Source organism: Eurosta solidaginis, chromosome 3, assembly GCF_040869045.1.
Source record: "Eurosta solidaginis isolate ZX-2024a chromosome 3, ASM4086904v1, whole genome shotgun sequence".
In the NCBI taxonomy this organism is placed as follows: domain Eukaryota; kingdom Metazoa; phylum Arthropoda; class Insecta; order Diptera; family Tephritidae; genus Eurosta; species Eurosta solidaginis.
Window position 1 is genome coordinate 120,701,938 of NC_090321.1, and position 17,034 is coordinate 120,718,971.

Below are 17,034 nucleotides of genomic sequence, written 5' to 3' on the forward strand. Positions count from 1 at the left end.
TAGGAACACCATCTGGACTAGGAGAGGTAATTGGTTTCAACTCCAGAAGACTCTCCAGAACAGTATCAATATCTATGACAGGATCTAGAATACAATTATAACTTTCTAAGGTGTACGGATAGAGATCCGATTGAAAAAGTTGAGATGAATAGGTCGACTTAAAGTATTCAGCACATAAGTTGGCAACATCATCATTCGAGCTTGCGTTCTTACATCCATAAGCAAAAGCAGACGGAAATCATGAGGTTTTTCTCTTGGAATTGACAAAACTAAAGAATTGTTTCGGGTTGTTAAAAAATTGAAGCTTACACCGATTTAAGTAACATTTATAGCACTGCTGATTAAGAGAAAGTTTGATCTAGCAACTAAATATTTAGAAAAATCGGAGCATGATCCTGATATTTTAAATCGTTTGTATAGCCTAGATTTAATAATATATAGTCTTACAAGATGTCTTGAAAACCACGAGGGTTTGCCCGTTCCGGCATTGCCATGACGAAGAGGCACACAGCATGCAAAGAAACCATCGAGAGAACTGTAAAAAATAGAAGTTGCTGACTCGACATCTTTACAAGCATATAGATCCGACCAGTCATGGGTGGAAATAAGATAATTCAGTTATTAAAATCTGCCTTACAAAAACATCTTGATCGAAAGCTAGATTTTACTTTTCCTGCATCAAACAACATAGGCTGAGCATAATCAAGCATTACCTCAAGTGTAGGATGAAGTGGATCCTCTGGAAGTGATAATGGGGGAATTCGCTTGAGGGCAATACCCACAGGATCATCCGCAAAACCCAAATCCAGCATTTTATTTTTGCAATTTAATATATTGTTTAATTGCAGTAAATGTATATCAAGCAGACTCTTACAAAAATCATGCTGAGTGGTGGACATGAAAAAGTTTAATTCATTGTTGCCAATCCAACTTACTGTAGGCAAATTGAAGTCACCAAGCACCACCAGGCGGTCCCTATCTCGCAACTGAGAGTAAACACTACGTATAGATAAGCTATCTTGAGTAAAAACATGCATATCCCAACGTGAAGGAATATAGCAGCAGCAAATAATAGACTAGCACTACGTAATGAGATCTTTACTGCTATAAACTCAATGTCAGAGTCATAGTCCAACGACAGTAATTCTGACGGCAGGCTAGAGTCTACGGCTATAAGGACACCACCCGCTCTAGATACACGATCGGGCCTATACACGACATAGTTACACGAGAAGATCGCTGAGTTATAATTACCTTCCTTAAGCCAGGTCTCAGCAAAGGCTATCACTTGCGCTGTGAACGAAAAACTGTTTAGAAATAACGAACTCAATTTGGATCGTAAGCCACGAACATTCTGATAATGAAGAGATATATAAGACAAACCGATATTTACGTCTGTGGCATTCTTGCCGAGTCCGGTAAGTTTTTTGAAATTCTTACATTTGCCTTTTTTGTGAACAAATGTACCACCGAATGTTTCGGCCAAAAAGACTGTTCAAGAATTTTGTCAAAATATGCATCAGGCACTGATATTTTAAAAGACGAGATGTCCCTTTCATATTTAAAATTCAATTTGTAAACACTTAATTTAATAGGTTTAGAATCAAGCTTGGATACAATATAGTTAGGTATGTCATCTTCCGTCAACGATGCGTGAAGCCGTGATACAAATATGGACCTACGAGACGGCACAGCAGTCACCTCTCTGTGGGCCTCAGGTTGCACTCCGGTATTAACATCATGTGAGGGTCGAGTGATATCCGCCAGCCTTAAGCATTCTATTACGGTAGCCATGGGAAAATGTTGCAGAAATTGTGTGAGAGATTGCTTATTAAAATAACAGCGGGAAGTATGGGAGTAAAATTTAAATTCTATAGGTTTGAAGAGACTAAAAATATAAAAACTATACAAAGGAAAATAGTTCGAAAACAACCGATTAACGGGGAAAAACAGATCGTAAACAATTTTTTGAATAGAAAATAGTTCGCAGACAATCTTTTTGGAAAGCAAGTGGCTTAATTGCGGCGGTTACCGAACTTGAAAATGGATTGCAAAAAGTTGGACAAGTCAGTTGCTGGAATTGTAAGACGATCGGTTGTCCGGGAAAAAGAAAAAAAAATAAAATCAAGGAGACGTTTGAAATCCCTTCCATGCAAAACTAATAAAAATTAAGAACTTACAGTGAAATTTGAAAAACAAAAATTATTTTATGTAAAATTTCGCAAAAGCGAAGAAAGAAACTAAAATTTTTATCAACTCGTGAACAAGAGAATAAAAGAAGGAAAAAAAAGAGGGAAAACATTATGTATTAATCAAACCAAAGTTTATCCCGGCCGTGCACCGAGTCAAACTAAGAAAAATATTAATTTTAAAAGTAAATCAAATTGAATTTTAACAAGTGAAACTTTGAAAACTTACAAAAAACAAAATTTTTTTATAAAATTTATCAAAAAAAGGAAGGTTTATTTATAAAAGTGAACCGAAAAGTTATACCAGAAAAATTTAAAGAAAAGTTAATTAGAACAAAAAAAAGAAATTTATTTAGGAGGAAGCTTAAATATTTCAGTACAATAATAAGAACAAAACCAACAATATTAAGGATTACGTTTCGAATCAAAGAAACAGCTAAAGTGAACCGAAAAGTTATACAAAAACAGATAAAAAAAAAACTAAGGAAATTTTTTTATATGGAAGTTTGATTGCATACAAAAAAAAACAAAGTCAAGAAGAAATGAAAAATCTTAAATTTCGGAAAACATCCACACGGGAACAAGGAATCGAAAAGTTATAAAAAAGGCAGATTTGGTGAAAAAAGGAATAATAATAAATTAGTTCGGATACAAAAGAAAATAAGGACGAAAAATATTGAAAATCGGAAAAAAGGATATTTTTTTGAACAAGAAAGCAAAACAAAAAAGGTTAAATAGAAAAAAAAAGTAAAACTTTATAAGAAAAAAAATTATATATATACATATATTAGTAATTTATAAAATCAAAAAAAAAAAATAAATTTAATAATAACCGAGGCATTTCACTTGCTTTTGTAAAATCAAAAATCCTAAGAGAGGAAGAAATCTTCAAGGAAATGAGCCAGAATGTTCAGTCGGAGTCCCTAACATTGACAGGAGTTTCGGCCAGGTGCAGGAGGCGCAGCGGCTAAATATTTTTTTTTTGTAGTTTGTAGGATTTGCTAATCAAAAAGTAAAATTGAAATATATGTAGGCTCTTGGGCTCTCTAACATACAAAAAAAAAACAACAACAAAAAAGGTTATTGTGAAAAGCTGAAGTGGCGAGTCCAAAAGCCCAAGAAAGTATACCAAAAATGGGTGTGTTAGGAAAAAGGTGCTAAATAAAAAATGTGATTGTGTTTTCTCCCAAAAAAAAAAAATTTTTTTGCAACAAACGTCAGCACTCCATCACCTGGCCAGCGGAAGGAGGATGATTCGGTAAGTGCCTCATCTTTGACATGTACGTATAACAGACCAGTTAAATATTGATTAACGAGGAAAAAAAGGTTATTATTATTTCATTTGTTTAAGGTGGACTACTTATTAAATGAGTAAATGCGGAGAAATTAACTAATCCAATCAGTTTGTTTAATTGCTTTCTCTGTCAAATCGTCCTGATAATGTTTAAACTTTTTCATTTTTATTTTTGCGATGAATGTTCGACACATTGTTTTTCTTTTCATTCAAATGATTACCTTAATGAAAAGAAAAAGTAAGTTATCATAGTAAAAATTAACCGGTCTGTATATCTGTTAATATCTATACAGCAATTAATGTTTTTATTTGCAACACTTTGGGACGGTTACCTCGTCATAAAATTCTATTAAAAATTATACGTTAAAAATAGTACAAAAAAATGTATTAATAGTAAAGAGTTTTTCTTTTTTTTTAACATTAATAAACTTTTGCGGCAGGATGTTTTGAATTTCCTTTGTTTGTTTCTTTTTGTGCTGCTCTGTTAATTGGGCCATGTAACATCGTTAAATCAGATTATGTTGCAAGAAGGCTATGTTACAGCGTTCACATAATTTCGATTTTCTGCTAAATATTTTTTTGTTTTCCTCCTCTTAATTAGAAAGAGAATTTGATCTACTTAAATATGTTTCCTAACTTCTCATACTCAGCTGCTCATTAACTTCAATTTTCTTTCGTTCTTGGTGCATACTCCATGTACCAACTCAATTAATTCTAAGTGTTGTGAGCATATGAGAGCGCAACATCGAGTGTGAACATACTGCATATTAAGTGCAAGCGGTGATTCTCGCTCACTCGCAAACTGAGAGCGATGTATAAATATGTTTGAAACTATGTTAAATATAAACTTACAGAGATCTCAGGTTATATGAATTATGTTGAATGTGAGAGAAATAGTATTGAGAAATAACATTGCTTTTTTTTTTTTGAATTAGTGGTAGGGTAATAAGAGAATTTGTATAATGAGCGACTGTTTATAAATTGTATTTAGTGAGGAAATCTCAAATTAACATGTTTGCTAATGATAAGAGATAAGAAGAATTTTGGAGTATGTAAAGAAATCATAGAAACCAGAGAAATGTTTTCTTTTGCTCAAGAGAATTAATTTAAATATATGCTTTTGTAAATTTGTGAACTTATTTTTTTGCATTGAGAGACTTCGAAATAAAATGAAATATTGATAATTCGATTTCGATAAACATGTTTAAATGTAAGCTAACATATATGATGTAAGGAACAGTTTGGGTAGGTTAACATATATGTACATATACATAAATACATAAAGCACAAAATAATAAATAAATACAAAAATAAAAATTCAAGTTTATCGTAGTAGATATATATAGATATAGGAAAAAAAAAAGAAATGTATGATTGAGCGAACTTTAATTAAAACTTAAAGATTTGTGAAAGAAAAAAACAAAGGTTTAACTTCTATTGGATATTTTTGGTAGGGGCAATGGTGATTATGTGTGGGCTAAGAGAACAACTTTTACCATTCTTTTAGCAGGTTGGGTGGGTGTAGACCCAAACGATGCTACGCGTGGCAGGTAGTTGTGTATTGGTTTACGCTCTTCTTCTTTATTTCCGTAGTAAATTTTGATACGTTCTTTTGGGTATTGTTTGATTTGGATGAGCTTAACCCTTCGACGGCCTCAAAATTAAAATTTTTTTTTGTAAATCTCTGTTTGATATTTTTTTTATGAGAACCCGAGATAAAAGTCAGTGTAGGAGCAAGATCCCCCCCATTTACGCCGTAGACTAGCCGGTTGTAGCAAACAGAGTACCCGCTCCTTAAACCCTATACCCACTCGGAGAGCTATTGCAAAACAGGACTGATGTTCCCTAATTCAGTGCAAAAATAAGCTAAACAATTGTCTATGTGAAGAAGTTTGTGGCTGGAATGACAGACGATAATGAAGCCAGCTTCATTGCATAGATGGTGCACTATGTGGAAGCCAACGGAGGCATGATGCGATTGGTTCATTACATAAAATGGCGCCCAACGTGGGGCCAGAGAAGGTTAAGAGTTCATCAAATTTTTTTTGTAGTTTATTCAATTTTTGATCACTTAAAAGATTTTACCTTGGATTGTCATTATCTGGATTATTTCGGATGTGAACCGGTGAACTTTATAAGTTTTTTTTTTTTTAATTTTTGTATGTTTTGCAGCTCTTTACCTTTTTTTTAGTTTGCTTTAATGCAGTTTAACCGTTTTTTTGTTTTCCTAAAGATTTTGCCTTGGATTTTCATTATCTGGATTATTTCGGATGTGAACCGGTAAACTCTAGATCAGTGTAAGTTTTTGCATGCTTTGCTCGGCGAAGTAGATGACATTGGCTAATGTCGAAGTCATACCCGATCAAAGCTTTGATAAAACCTTATATTTGTTTCCGTAAATTTATATCGGACATCGTTAGAGATTTTTTCTACTGGGTTATCTTGGTAGATTACTCACGAATTATACCGCTTGCTAATTTTTTTTTTTGGATTAAGTGGCTAGAGGTTGCTTTAGTTGATGCCTAGAATCTCGTCACTTTCCGAACTTGAAATCGCAGCCATTAAATAATTAAATTTCTGCACTGTCATTTTGTTGCAAGGTTGTAAGACCCCGATGCCACAAATATGTTATCACGATAATAATATTTTTTTGCAAAAGGAAAAGAAAAATACCTAGTATATAAAGAGATAAAATCGAAATAAACAAACGTGTAATAAATCTTACATACGTAAACCTAAAACGATCAACACTAAACAAAAAACTCTACGTTCGCCAATAATAATATACGGTGTGCATATCGACTATTTTGCACAACGTTAAAAATAAGTAGATCGACGCGTTTTTAAGCAAGTTGATAAATGGATTGGATTTTTTTTTTAGAATTAACATATTCCAACGAAAATTTCGTAGTGCACGGAGTTATCTAGAAAACCAAATAACTACAAATACAAATAACTAAAAACATATATAAATATAATCACCAACCAATACAAATACCAAAAATTTTTTTTCATAATGACGGTGAGACATAGCAATGGGGAATTGTATTTGACTAACGCAGCCGAAGAAATGATCTGCACAATTTGTAGCGAAGGCGTGACGCAGGATCGTGTTGAGACTCCTTGAAAGCACATATTTCACAGATCATGTTTAGGTAGGTGGATAGATACGAATGTCCGATCTACAAAGCCCTACTGGCGTAGCGGGGGTGAAAGCCTCGCCAGCAACTACTTCATTCCGTGCCAGAGGAGGAGCTATATCCCGAAATAGAGTAGCGACTCGATCAATAACACAGGCACTTAGAACCACTGGCACTGATTTAAATAGACCGTACGCATATCGTTCACCTAGACACGACCACAGATTGACTGCTACTGCTCCTATGTCAAGCAGTAATGTAGATTATTCTAGAGTTCGAAACATGATTCAGGAATCTTTGACTGGCTTTTGCGAGCAAATAACCGCCCAAATCGGTAGTGATTTGCGCACCCTCTTGGGACAATTAAATGTAGCAGAGAATCTCTATCGCCAATCCACTCAAGAAACCCCAAGGCGGCCACAGGAAATGTCACATAATCAGGAGGAGGAGCCCAGCCGACCGTACCGTGATAGTGAACCTCTTCTACTGGGGAGCAACTTTCAGATTAACAAGATCTCTAGCATGATTTCTAATTGGCGAATACGTTTCACTGGTAAGCCAAATGATATGTCGGTGGAGGATTTTATATATCGAGGTAATGCGTTAACACGTTAATCTTTGAACGGAGATTTTAATGTATTGTGTCGATATGTCCACATGCTTTTTGCAGATAATGCGGAAGCTTGGTTTTGGAGGCATCACCGGCAAACAGATCGACTAAATTTGGAGGAGATTTGTGAAGGATTAAGACAAAAATATAACGACCAGTTGAGCGACTACGAGCGAAAAGAAAATATACGTAAAAGCAAACAGAGATCCAACGAACCATTTGACCAATTTTTAGACGAGTTGCTAACCATGAATGATAGGCTTCGAATTCCCATGACAGATCGGGAGCTTATAGAAACAATGATTAGGAATTTAAAATCCGACCTTAGCTACGAGCTTTTGCATTTGGACATAACCGACTTATCTATGCTTGGAAGAGAATGTCACAGGCATGAGCACATCATGGCTAATTTCAGTAATAGTGCCCCTATCCGAAACTTCCCCGCTAGAAGAAATATATCTGAAATCGGTGAGGAAATTCAAGAGCGCGTTGAGCCGAATACAACCGACTCATCGGATGTTGCCGAAATATCAGCGGAAAATCTGAAGTGTTGGAATTGCGATGTGTTAGGCCATAGGTATCAAGATTGCACCAACGCAGTGCGAAGAATATTTTGTTATGGATGTGGGAAACCAGACACGTACAAACCTACATGCCCAAAATGTAATCGGGGTGCGGAAAACGCGAATCAGGATGTCCGCAGAAGGGGATATCCGAACCACCAGCCTCGGATGTAAATAATAGCACAAGTCTCGCGAACTCCAACGACATGATTTCCAAGCCATCTTGCCAGTCAAAATTAACTCCCATAAGACCTTTTCATGTCCGGTTAGCCGAGTACAGCCAGCGTCGCGCTGAAATTTTCTCAGCGCCACCAAAAATTGTTTCTCGTTCAGCACGACGAATGAATAATTTCTGGGCTAAAAAGAAGCGTTTACGAAAATTTACCATCTCAGCCATTGTTTACAAAATCTCTGATATTAGGCCTTATATACAAATTAACATTAAAGGTGAAAATGTGTTAGCATTATTAGATGGCGGCGCGAATAAAAGCGTGATAGGTGGCCAGTTGGCCAAAACCATTTTAGAGCAGAATTCCACTTCCCCAGCCTTAGTGGCTATGTGAAAACAGCTGATGGCCAGCGACAACAAATAAGTGGTATAAAACTGTAGCCGTTAACTATAATGGTCAAATTAAACACATAGAATTTTTGATAGTCCCATCTATAACTCAATCAGCCATTTGCGGTATGGATTTTTGGAATGAGTTCGATATAAAAGTAAAGTTTGAGACCCAATGCGGTCACATAAATGCATTAGAAACTAATTCCGAGGGAGTGGCGTCTCTGAATACCCAGCAACAAAACTAGATAGTATAATAGAATCATTTCCGAACTTCGAGAGAGAGGGACTGGGTTTAACCAATTTAGTGGAGCATGTCATAGATACAGGAGATGCAAAACCCATAAAGCAGAGATTTTATCCGATATCTTCAGCCGTAGAGAAAATTCTATGCCAGGAAATAGATAGAATGTTGGAACTAGGAGCGATAGAAGAAGCTCCAAGTTCAGCGTGGTCTTCACCAGGAGTGTTAATTGTCAAACCTGGAAAGGTTCGGTTCTGCTTAGATTCACGAAAATTAAACGAGGTAACGTTAAAGGATGCATATCCCATTCCAATTATTGAGGGATTGCTAAGTAGGCTTCCTCCCGTGGATTATATTTCCAAGATCGACTTAAAAGATGCCTTCTGGCAAATTTGTCTTGAAAAGCAATCACGGGAAAAGACTGCCTTTACCGGTCCTAACAGGCCACTGTACCAATTCAAAAGGATGACTTTTGGATTGTGCAACGCGCCACAAACTATGTGTAGACTTATGGATAAAGTGATACCATATAACTTGAAAAATCACGTTTTCGTATATTTGGATGATTTATTAGTAGTGTCGTCTTCATTCAATGAACATTTGGTTCACTTGTCCGAAGTCTCCGCATTATTGCGAAAGGCTGGCTTGACTATTAATATTCGAAAGAGTAAATTTTGTCTAAGCCAAGTCAACTATTTAGGTTTTGTAGTGGGGGAATTGGGCCAATTTGCTTTGTAATCTCGATACCACTAATAGTTTTGAGATATTTAGATCTACCGTTGTGGATGTATGTAAAAGCTGCATAGCTGTGCTTTCAAAGAAAAAATACAAAGGTCCTTGGCACAATGCTGCCCTGATGAAACTTCGCAATTTGAAAAATAAATTCTTCCGTAAATTTAAAAACAGTCAAAATAGGGCTTTTTACGATAAGTATAAAGAATGTGAAAATAAATTTGCTTGCCTTGATACATTTTTACACAGAAATTACATTTTAAATTGTGAAGAAAACTTAAAATCAAATCCAAAATCATTTTGGAATTTCGTTAACTCGAGGAAGGCTGTATCTAATATTCCATCATCCATTTTCCTCGGCGACAAAGTGGTTGATACTCCTGTGGCTGCGGCAAATCTTTTTTGCGAATATTTTATGGAAAATTTTGTATCCGATTCTGGCAATTGTGACATTTTTTTTAACACACATCCTGCTTTTGATTTTGGGAACCTTGTGTTGTCTTATGACGATGTCGTTAGGGGCATTTCTCGACTTAAACCCTCGTCAAATACCGATGTTGATGGTTTGTCTGTAATTGTGTTCAAACAGTGCGATACCCTAGCTTATCCACTCTTGTTAATTTTTAACAATTCCTTATCGTCGGGTACCTTTATTGACGCTTGGAAATTAGCTCTGATCTCACCTATTTTCAAGAGTGGCAATAAAAATGACGTTAGCAATTATAGGCCTATTCCCTAACTTTCCGCCACAGCAAAGCTCTTTGAATGCATTATTCAAGAGAAACTACTTTTCTTTGTCTAGAATATTGTATGTCCAGAACAGCATGGCTTTTTTCCGGGACGATCAACTGTGTCTAACTTGGCTATTTTCTCTGATGACTGCATCGCAGCCTTTCAACCAGGATGTCAAGTTGATACAGTGTATACTGACTTTTCTAAAGCATTTGATCGGATTGCACATTCAATTCTGACTAAAAAACTAGCCCTGATGGGATTCCATTCTGTCTTCCTGAGATGGATTGAATCCTACTTATATAATCGTCACTGTATGGTGGTGGTTGACAATATTAGGTCTCTTCCGTTCGTCGCCTGCTCCGGTGTTCCACAAGGAAGCATTCTGGGCCCAATTTTCTTTGTCTTGTTTATCAATGACATTTGCTCTTGCTTTTCTACAGTAAGATTTCTGCTGTACGCGGATGACCTTAAAATATATTCTATTGAGCCTTCATGATTCCGAATTGATGCAATTAAATTTGGATAATTTAAGTAAATGGTGTAAAAATAATCGGCTAACACTCAACATAAGTAAGTGTTTTCATATTACTTTTTCGAAACGTATGAATATCATTGATACCTCATATCATATATCTAATACGCCCTTGTCGCGGGTAAGTGAAATTAAAGACTTAGGAATAATTTTCGACTCGAAATTTACTTTTGCAAGCCATATTAACCTTTGCATTTCAAAATCGTATGCCATGCTGGCCTTTTTTAGGCGTCATGCCGATCCTTATACGCGTAAGCTATTATTTTCGGCATGCTTATTGATTAGTTTAAAATCATTGCAGAGCAGGAGAACAATTTTGTCGCTGTCATTCCTTGAAAGCATTCTAATAAACATTCCAGCTAGAGCTCTGCGTAGCTCCGAGTTCTTCCATGCTGGTATTTCTAAAGCTCTTTATGTGTGCCTACAGACTTACGTCACAATTTGATTTCTGCTGCCCACGAGCAACCATCAGCAGCGCATGGCGGGATAGCAAAAACTGTAGAACGTGTTAGACGTCGGTTCTATTGGCCCGGCATGGTCATACAGATACGCGAATATGTACTAAACTAAACTGCGAGCTGTCAAACGTCGAAAACACCCTCAAAGTCATTAAGACCACCAATGGGTCAGCAAATTGTTTCAGATAGGCCTTTTCAAAGTTTATATATGGATCTGATAGGACCATGTCCGCGTTCCAAAAAGGGTAACATTGGCTTGCTAATTGTACTTGATCATCTCACGAAGTTCGTATTTTGGAAGCCCGTAAAGAAATTTACATCGAATTTAATAATACAATATTTGAAAGCGAATATTTTTGATTGTTTTGGTATTCCCGAAAGTGTCGTAACCGACAATGGTAGCCAGTTTTAAAGTAAAATTTCGAGAATTTTTTGCAAAAATATGGTGTTTCCCACATCACAACAGCTGTTTATTCCCCTCAGTCTAATGCCTCTGAGCGAGTAAACATATCCATCAACGAAGCCCTAAGAAGCTATATACGAAAAGATCAGGGAGATTGGGATGCATTTACCAGCAGAATTAATTGTGCGCTCCGAAATAGCAGGGATGCACCTTAACGTTAAGCTAATCGTTTATCAAAAAATTTCCACCGTTTCCGTTGAAACACTTCGAAATATTATCGATAAAGAAATTATCAAGATAAATTGTATCTCGTTTTTAACCGAAACGAAAAGCTTTCGTTAACGTTAAAATCGTTAACAAAAACGTGATACTTTATGTTTGAATTGTGCTGGCAATGCTATAGCCATGGTGAAGCCGTAAGGTGGTAACAGCGAGCGGACATACACACACAAACTCCAGTTAATTTGTTTGTGTAATTCGTTGGTGGTAATGTCAAAAATACTCTGAGAAATGTTCGTACTGTCAAAATTCATGAGAAAAGTTGCAATCAACTTGGCTAATGCTTTCACCTTTAATGACTCCGTTATCAATCAGCTTTGCCAGCATAGTTTGAAATTAATAATCAACATAAACGATTTGATTTCGTTTTGATATGGCAGAAAACGAAACAAAATTATTTCGTTAATTTGACGTTCTTAACGTTAATAAACGAAACGAAATGACTTTGTTTCGTTTATTAACGTTAATTATCGTAACGAAATGATATCGGTTCGTTGGTTAAGCATGTCTGCGAAATAGCTTGCACCAATCTTTAGGTTATACGCCGTATTTCAGTGTTTGGACAGCACATGATTACACACGCCGCTGATTATAAGCTTCTGCGGAATCTGAATCTACTTAGTGACAATACGGTAAAACTGGAGCGTAGCGACATTTTCAGTTAATACGGGAAGTAATAAAGAAAAATCTAGAGAAAGCTCATCTCCGAAACGCCAACTCGTATAATCTACGCAGTCGGATTAGAAGTTTTCAAGTGGGTCAAATAGTAACGCGTCGAAATGCACAGAGCATCTAATCAAAAACTTTAATGCTAAGCTAGCACCTACTGGAGTAAAAGCGAGGGTTAAGGCCGTGAAGAGAAATTGCTATTACTTTTTAGAAGACCTAGACGGCAAAGTCATAGGAGCATATCATGCAAAAGATTTGTGGTAATTAGTCACAGTTGTGATATCATTTTTTTTACTCTCCTTTGTATGGTAATTTTATACTCAAAGATTATGAATTTAGTGCCTTCAGACCATATTCTCTCTGTGTATTCGTATCAGCAGGCAATGGTAATTAGTCACAGTTGTGATATCATTTTTTTTACTCTCCTTTGTATGGTAATTTTATACTCAAAGATTATGAATTTAGTGCCTTCAGACCATTTTCTCTCTGTGTATTCGTATCAGCAGGCAAACCTGTAGTATGTTAACAGGGCAAGCCCAAATAGATGGTTTAACAGCATATGAGCAGTTTCGAAGTTCAAGTTAATGTTACATTAATGAGTTCAAACATAAATTCTAATAACAAGTGAGAACAGATGGTAACAGGTATCGTAACAGCAGGGCTTACACTGTGGGAGTTTTGTAGAAACATGTTGCAGAAATTGTGTGAGAGATTGCTTATTAAAATAACAGCGGGAAGTATGGAAGGAAAATATAAATTCTATAGGTTTGAGGAGACTAAAAATATAAAAACTATACAAAGGAAAATAGTTCGATAACAGCCGATTAACGGGGAAAAATAGCTCGTAAACAATTTTTTGAATAGAAAATAGTTCGCAAACAATTTTTTTGGAGAGCAAGTGGCTTAATTGCGGCGGTTACCGAACTTGGAAATGGATTGCAAAAAGTTGGACAAGTCAGTTGCTGAAGGAATTGGAAGACGATCGGTTGTCCGGGAAAAAGAAACAAAAAATCAAGGGAGATGTTTGAAATCCCTTCCGTGCAAAACTAATAAAAATTAAGAACTTACAGTGAAATTTGAAAAAAAAAATTATTTTATGTAAAATTTCGCAAAAGCGAAAAAAGAAACTAAAATTTTTATCAACTCGTGATCAAGTGAATAAAAGGAAAAAAAAAGAGGGAAAAATTATATATTAATCAAACAAAAGTTTATCCCGGCCGTGCACCGCGTCAAACTAAGAGAAATTTTAATTTTAAAAGTAAATCAAATTGAATTTTAACAAGTGAAACTTTGAAAACTTACAAAAAACAAAATTTTTGTATAAAATTTATCAAAAAAAGGAAGGTTTATTTATAAAAGTGAACCGAAAAGTTATACCAGAAAAATTTAAAGAAAAGTTAATTAGAACAAAAAAAAGGAAATTTATTTAGGAGGAAGCTTAAATATTTCAGTACAATAATAAGAACAAAACCAACAATATTAAGGATTAAGTTTCGAATCAAAGAAACAGCTAAAGTGAACCGAAAAGTTATACAAAAACAGATAAAAAAAAACCTAAGGAAATTTTTTTATATGGAAGTTTGATTGCATACAAAAAAAAAAACAAAGTCAAGAAGAAATGAAAAATCTTAAATTTCGGAAAACATCCACACGGGAACAAGGAATCGAAAAGTTATAAAAGAGGTAGATTTGGTGAAAAAAAAGGAATAATAATAAATTAGTTCGGATACAAAAGAAAAGTTAATTATAAAAAAAAATTTTAATTAGGAGGAAGCTTGAATATTTCAGTACAATAATAAGAACAAAACCAACAATATTAAAGAATTAAGTTTCGAATCAAAGAAACAACTAAAGTGAACCGAAAAGTTATACAAAAACAGATAAATTTGGAAAAAAAACAAAGTCAAGAAGAAATGAAAAATCTTAAATTTCGGAAAACATCCACACGGGAACAAGGAATCGAAAAGTTATAAAAAAGGCAGATTTGGTGAAAAAAGGAATAATAACAAATTATTATGTAGAAGTTCGAATGCACAAAAAATAAAATAAGAACGAAATATATTTAGAAGTTCTGATGCAAAAGAAAATAAGAACGAAAAATATCGGAAAAAAAGGAAATTTTTTTGAACAAAAAAGCAAAACAAAAAACTTTAAATAGAAAAAAAGTAAAACTTTATAAGAAAAAAAAATTATATATATACATATATTAGTAATTTATAAAATCAAAAAAAAAAAAACAAAATATTTAATAATAACCGAGGCATTTCACTTGCTTTTGTAAGACGCGAAAATTCAAAAATCCTAAGAGAGGAAGAAATCTTCAAGGAAATGAGCCAGAATGCCCAGTCCATGATGTAATAAACCCAGGTGTTCTATGTAGTGACAGCTCATTCTGAAAACTCCCACCTAATACGAATTATGTGAGAAAGGGGAAGAACAGAAAAGGCCGTTTTCTGAAATAGTATTAAATTCGATACATTTTTGAATAAAAGCACTAAATCCTTGATGGTAGCGAAACTGGAATTTTTTTAAATATTTTTGTATATTTATATATTCACTACTACTCTGAATCGCTTCAACCGATTTGGATGAAATTCGGTTTATGGATAGTGTAGTATTTGTATATGTAATACTCCTATATTTCTAGGAAAATATGCTCACGATGAGTTTGAAGGAGACTGATAGTTAAATGCTTCATTCCGTAACAAGATTTGAAGTATACAATTGAATATGTTCGATCGGTTTTCTACAGGTATGCCATACCTTCCTAGTTACTCTTAAAATCGACATAAGTAGTGTGTGCAATTCACACTGCACAACAATAACTACCACTTTAAATTTTTTTTTTCATTGAACTCCTTTGTAAAAATGTGGAAATTGCTGGATTTGGTATGGCACGTCGATTTACAGAAAAATTCGAAAAATATCTCGTATTATTAGAGTTTAAACTCTGTCGCCCGGTTTTTCAGTGCTACCTTGAGTTAACTGGCCCTTTAAATGAGAGGAACAATAATACTCTAATGCCTAGGGCCAAAACAGCAAGGTTAGCTTGAAACTAGTCCTCCGCCGAAGCTGACCAGCCCTGCTCTAAAATGAGATCGACTGTTTTAATAGGAGTTTGTATGTTACCTACAAAATAGTCTAAGAAGTTCATTGACTTTTAATTTTCCAATTATTTTAGTTTAAAATTTTCGATTGTATTTAAGTTGTCCTTAAAAATCATATTTACAATAATAATAAAAACAGATACACAAATACACATTAAGTTATTACATTTCGGTACATGATTTTGCTAGGACAACATATTACAACAGACACAGTAAAAGATCCATACGAAGTCATTAGTAGGTCATATACTAAAATTGATTATTTTCCTTTCCTCTCACCACTATAAGTTTGCATTCAATTTACGTACGACTAGGCTTCGTCATTTGCTTCGTCGTTACTTTCTGCTTTGATAGTTTCTGGTACCAATACTTCATATTCAGATGTGTTCTCCTCAGTTGAATTGTTTGGCATATATGTACATTACTCTATGCGAAGGATGCACTTTGCCTAGTAAAATTTTGTCTTTATATGTTGTACGTGAAACGTATAAGTTTTCACCTAAGTCTGAATAACCACCATCCACAGCTCCTTCCGGTACATGTCCATTTGAATCGGCCACCCATTTATGTTTGAAATTATTTAGTAACTCGAAGTTTTGACTAAACCATGACTGCTATGTGAAGCGTATGCGACACCTTTTGCCGGTGCATAGGCGGCAGGAAATAGCTCTTGAAAATAGACACGTGCTACATATGTTGGATTACCATCTGGATCTGTTCCAGTTTGTATAGCATCATATGGTTCAGGTAGGGCTAGGTACATTTCTAGATCCATTTAATTCTAACTCGAAAAGTGGTGTCCACATCGGGATATTGGTATACGTATCAGTCGCATCAGAATCATATTTCTTATCCAACTCTGACCTTGTAATTACATCATGGTCCAGTCGGAGTCCCTAACATTGACAGGAGTTTCGTCCTGGTGCAGGAGGCGCAACGGCTAAATCTCTTTTTTGTAGTTTGTAGAATTTGCTAATCAAAAAGTAAAATTAAAATATATGTAGGCTCTTAGGTTCTCTAACATATAAAAAAAAAAACAACCAAAAAAATGTTTATTGTGAAAAGCCGAAGTGGGCGAGCGAGCGAGCCCAAAAGCCCAATAAAGTATACCGTGGCGGTTCTGAGCGCATTATTTTGGCAGGCCTGTAGCTTCTCCCAGTGGGTAGTTTTTAGGCTTGGCTTGTAGCACGCAAACTGCTGGCCAATTGCTTTGTATGTGGTAATGAGCGTTTCTTTGTCTTTTCCCCAAGTACTGCCAGCAAGGGATTTGAGGATTTTATTACGGCTCTGGATTTTCGGAACAATTGCGGCTGCGTGCTCACCAAAATGTAGATCCTGATCAAACGTCACACCCAAGATTTTGGGGTGTAGGACAGTCGGTAGCGTAGTGCCATCGACGTGGATGTTCAAAATGGTTGTTGTTGTTGTTGTAGCAGTGCTTCGCCCCACCTAACAGCCGAGGCCGTTCACAAATTATCATCAATATCCTCTAACGGGAGTCCAAGGAAACTTGCTGTTTC

The 17,034-nt window shown here is 35.3% G+C and overlaps 1 protein-coding gene and 1 pseudogene across 3 annotated transcripts in view; both read right to left on the reverse strand.

Annotated features, from left to right (window-relative positions):
- Positions 1 to 17,034, reverse strand: part of sxc (O-linked N-acetylglucosamine (GlcNAc) transferase sxc) — a 1,061,542-nt gene that overhangs the window by 1,023,546 nt on the left and 20,962 nt on the right. The gene's annotated exons all lie outside the window — the stretch shown is intronic.
- LOC137247313 (natterin-4-like) lies at positions 15,530 to 16,644 on the reverse strand (annotated as a pseudogene).